This window comes from Vespula pensylvanica, chromosome 23, assembly GCF_014466175.1.
Source record: "Vespula pensylvanica isolate Volc-1 chromosome 23, ASM1446617v1, whole genome shotgun sequence".
NCBI lineage: Eukaryota > Metazoa > Arthropoda > Insecta > Hymenoptera > Vespidae > Vespula > Vespula pensylvanica.
The window spans coordinates 1,239,292-1,244,610 of record NC_057707.1 but is presented as its reverse complement, the minus strand read 5'-3'; the positions used below and the strand labels follow the sequence as shown (position 1 = coordinate 1,244,610).

Sequence of the window (5,319 nt, the reverse complement as noted above, 5' to 3'; positions counted from 1 at the left end):
CAACGATCGCAAACAAGCAACGTACCAGTCAGTCCAGCATTTTATCGTGTTATATCCCTCTTCACTCTTTTTCTTTCATCTATTCCCTTCAGAATTTTATTTATATATCTATTATAATAATTATTAATTATATACATACATAGATGTATATTCTTTAATATTATTAAAATTTTTATACATTATACAATATAGAATATACATTATACAACATAAAAAGGCTAAGTAAGCATTGTTTCTATAACAAGATAGATAGCTGTGGTAGCTAAGGGGACCCAGCTTGTGGAATGCAGGATCCGACTCCCCCACTCCTTGAATTGTATTGTAGGTTCGAATCTCCTCTTTTCCTCGATTGATCCACAGATGTTTTTTCTCGTACCGGATGTCAAAAAATTATGAAAAATTAACAGTGATTCTCAAATTCTTTCTTTCCTTTATTTCTAAAAAAAAAGATTATTTCTCAACTTCTGAAGATCTAAAGATTCTCCCCCCTCCTATGGGTTCATTGGCTTTGCATGCAAATTCGTATGTCACAAGGAGACAATAATACACAACCTACACATATAAAAGAAGAGAGAAGTCCACAGTAGGTAGTAGTAGTGTATAGTAGTTCTCATACGAATATATTCTCGTAGAAGAAAAAATAGAACTAAAGTTAGAGTATAGTTCAGTCCACAATATATATCATCATCATCATCATCATCATGTGGGTTGAGAATTCGCCGGTTCGTAACACGTTCGCAGCGAAACGACGGCGACGACGAGAACACCGTGCACTTTTCTTGCGCAGAAGCGCGCGCGAGAGATCGAGCACGTACGCACGCAGGCGTGTGCACGTCGGTCGGTCGGTCGGTCGGTCGGTCGGTCGGTCGGTCTGTCGGTCGTGTTCTTTCGCGCATGTATGTATGTACGTATATTATGTGTGTGCGTGCGTGTATGTGCGTGCCGTCGTGCGTGCGTGCACGCCTGATGTCAACGCCTGGTGGGTCGCCGTGCCCGACGCCAGTTTTATTTAATCACACTGTGCTCTCTGCCTGACTGCCGGCAGGCCTGTTGCTAGGCGCCCCCCTCCCCATCCTCGGTGCGGGGCCCTCCTCGACGTGCCCCGCCCCTGTCTGCTGCGCCTTGCACGCGCGCGCGCGCCTTACACTCTGTCCCCCCTCTCTCCTTCTCTGTCTCTCTTTCTCTCTCGCGTTACTAGATAAATTGGATTTCTTTCAGTACGTATTATTGTTGTTACATATAAGTAATATGTTATTATTGTAAATATTGAACTATGGTTTATCTTGATCTATAATATTTGAGTATTGGGACATATTGTAACATTTATTATACATATATGATGATAAAATGAAAGATAATCGTTTTTATGTATATATATATAATAGTACATATATGTATGTATAGTTAATTGATAGAGAACAAGTTGCCACTAAGATTTAGTTTATATACGAAAGTAGTGTTAACTTTATCAACCTATCTTAACCCCTTTGATCGAACTTCCGCCGTATATATTAGCTGCTTTCATAAATTGTGGTCTTCCATTCTGCGGTTAACATTTCAGCCCCTGTATCTCAATCTCGGCGTACTTTCATGGCTTTCTCTTCTATTCTGTGTATGTGTATGCCTCTGTCTCTCTTTCTCTTTCTCTCTGTCTGCATTCGCCATCGATGGTTCGTGGTTTCGCGGCTCATGTGTACATATATACAAAGAGGAAAAGGAGAAGAGTATTATTATATGGAGATGATGAACGAAAAATACTATGTAGATTAATGATTTGCTGATTTGTTCGATGCGTCAACCACAAACAATTTTCAGTGGATCCAGTTATCCTATCCTTTGTTGTAATGATTCGTCCATTTACAAACTCATTTCCTAATTTAGATGAAACATTTGTAAGCTAAAACGCGGAATGATCCAAAAGTTTTGTAGTTTAACAATTTGAAAAAAAAAAGAGAAAAAGAAAAATAAATTCATAGAGTCTCGAAATAGAGTAATTGATTATTAAGATTACCTAAGAGAGCTTTTTTGATTCTTAACTCTGTTATATAAACGATACTAGATGTTTGATCGATTTATTCCATGATCAATTCGAGTTGACTCACCCTATAGATTTTCCTAGCGATCATTAAGACATTCTCTTTCTCTTTCTCTCTCTCTCTCTCTCTCTCTCTCTCTCTCTCTCTCTCTCTCTCTCATTTCACAAAGCGTTCTATTACATATTGATTCGAGAAGTCAAAGAGATTCTTTTTATTAATCTCATTAACGTAAAACGAGAATCGAACAAGAGGAAATCGTTAATCAAGAATGAATAAGTACACTTGATAGAACTAACAACCAAAACGATGGTGTCTTCTCGATCCTCTTCCACAAGCGTAACTCACGAAGCCAAGCCCACAGCAATCCCCGTCGTGTCGTCGTCGTCGCAGTAGTATATCGTTTCAAATAGAACGACCTTATCAAGAATATCCAATTACCGAGTGAATCTTAACGATCCGTTTGATTTCGCAAAAGACCGAGAGTACTTTTTCCTTTCTTTTTCCTTTTCTCTCTCTCTCTCTCTCTCTCTCTCTCTCTCTCTCTCTTTTTCTCTCTCTCTCTCTTTCTGACTGTCTCTTTTATAAGATTATATTCAACGAAATTAGAGGTTAGGTAGAGGATGGAGATAGATATATATCGACTGAGAGAGAATTCATGATTCGCCATCTTTCATTCGCGAAAAAACTAGTAGCTCTTTTCTCTTATCAAGTGTGTTGTAACCTTCTCTAGACCTATATGCTCTTTCAAATTTAATGAATTCTTCTAAGGAAAAAAATAAAAGGAATAAGTAGGATCACCGAGATGATCTATTCTTATTTTTGATATTACCTACACATATTTCTTTGTAATTTATATTATACTTCTTTTTTATTTTTCTTGTTATCTTAATCACTGTCTCATATTTTGAAAATCTTTTGCTTTTTATCAGTCTTACGAAACAATCGTATATATGTATGTCATCATCATCATCATCATATATATATATATTTGTTTATTTATTTATTTATTTATTTACTTACTTACTTAGTTATTAAAAAAATGTCTGACGAACATATTATTTCAAAAGAAAAAAGGACACACAATTTCTGAATTACTTTAATACGGCGTACGATAATGATCATAAATTGACGTGTCGCTGTATATAGAAATAATATCAATCTCTTTCCGAGTCAATTCTCTTTTTTTATTTCTCACAAATGTATTACATATATACGTATATCGATCGAAAACGTCGAAGAAAGAAAGATCCAGAAGAAAAAGAAAAAAAGAAAAAAAAAAAGCAAAGATTATATTTGTAAATATCTAACACGAAGAGTAGCGCGATGTTTCGCACATTCTTTCTCTCTGCCATTTTTAACGTTTCTCGTATCACGTTCCTCTGTTTCAAGGAACTCTTGCAGTCTTCCAAGAAGACACACGGTATTTGGAGATTGGACTAAGCGAATGGGAAATAAATAATGGTACGGTGATATACACGATGGAATCAATAATATAATATTTTTCTCTTTTTCTCTCTTTCTCCATATATTTGAAGGTGGATGGAAAAAGAAAAAGAAAGAAAAAAAAAGAGAAGACGAATAAAAAGAAAAAAGATAGAAAAAGAGACAGAGAAAGGGAATTCGTAGCTCTCCTTTCCTCGAAAGCTAGTTTGGCGCAGACGTCCTTGAAATTCGTGAGATCGGAGAACAATCGTCCATGGGTACCGTCCTTGGTTCAGTGGCGCCGGCTGGTCCCCACCATCCCTCCCTTCTTCGCTATCACTACCACCTCCACCATCACCACCACCACCAACACCACCACCACCACCACCACCACCATCACCACCACCACCACCACCACCACCACCACTACCACTACTACCACCACCACCATCACCATCAGCATCAGCTTCGACGGCGCACACAAGCAAACGTTCCTTTGCTCCGAGAAGACTTCAGCGTCTATCCTCGAGTTTCATTTCGTTTACGGCTTTCCGTGTTGCTGCTGCAAGTTACTACCACTACTACTACTACTACATTACTACTATTACTACTACTGCTACTACTACCACCACATTACCGTTGAACCTTCTCGAGGATCGTTCAAGGACGATTCAGTTCGACTCACCCGCGTCGTTGCCGGGTTAACACGTGAAAGAAAGAGAGAGAGAGAAAAAGATAAAAATTAAATATAAAATTAAAAAGAGAATCGCAGCGTGTTAACGAAAAAAAAAAAAAAAAAAGTTTCAAGGCCGTATTCAACATTCGAATTCGTGTCTCGAATCCATATTTCTTTATAGTGAATCATCGATCGATTGGTTTCTTCAGGGTTTTCTTTTTCTTCTTTTTTTTTTCTTTCTTTTTTTTTCTTTGAATGAAGTTAGAGAGAGAAAGAGAAAAAAAGAGAGCTCGTGATTGTGGTGAATTTTTATCGTTGTTTTCTTTCTTTTTGATTACTGGCTATTATCAGATATTTTTTATTCTCAGTAGTCAGTATGCAACGTTTTGTACGAATATTTTATTGAAGAAGTGAGAGAAGTGATACGAGATCTAACCTAACTTTCTTCGTCGATGCCACTTGTTTCTTATTGGATGACGACGACGACTACGACAACAATGATAATGATGCTATTTCTGCTGCTATTGCTGACGACGATGATGATTATTATGATAATGATTATTATGATAATGACGACGATGATGATGTTATATGGCTGCTGGTCTTCTTCGATTACGTTTGAAAATGATATTTTGGTAAGTAGATCATATCTTCTTTTGTATATCGTTAAAATATTCTTTTTGCAATTGTGTCTCAGGTAAAACTTTTAAATGATTATAATTATTATTATTATTATTATTATTATTATTATTATTATTATTATTATCATCATAATTATTATTTTCTTTTATTTTTTGTAACGCCAGCGTATAGATCAATCCAGCACGAGTTCGATCTTTCCAATAATTGCGTGGGATTGATCGTAGGTTGCTTTGGAAAGTATCTTTGAAATTGCTATTTCTGTACGGTGACAACGACCGATTAGTTTTCAACGAATCATACTTAGTCTATGTATAACTACTGCAATGACATAGTCGTCGTCGTCGTCGTCGTCGTCGTTGTCATCATCATCATTCTCGTCGTTGTCGTCAATACGTGAGTGTTCGCGTGAGAGAGTACATAGTCAAAGTTTCTCTAACTTTATCTCACGATTTTATGAATTCTCATAAAGATCTACTTCTTCCAAATGATTCATTTCTTTATCAAGACTTAGAGACTTAAATGAATATAATCGTTTAAATTTGT

General features: G+C 36.6%; 1 long non-coding RNA gene across 1 annotated transcript; it reads right to left on the bottom strand.

The window, feature by feature from the left end:
• Positions 1 to 1,335: 1,335 nt before the first annotated feature.
• Positions 1,336 to 2,132, bottom strand: LOC122636838. The gene is made up of 2 exons (XR_006329082.1): positions 2,103 to 2,132; positions 1,336 to 1,872 (listed from the first exon to the last, which is right to left on the bottom strand). It is a non-coding gene; the product is annotated as an uncharacterized LOC122636838 (long non-coding RNA).
• Positions 2,133 to 5,319: the final 3,187 nt, after the last annotated feature.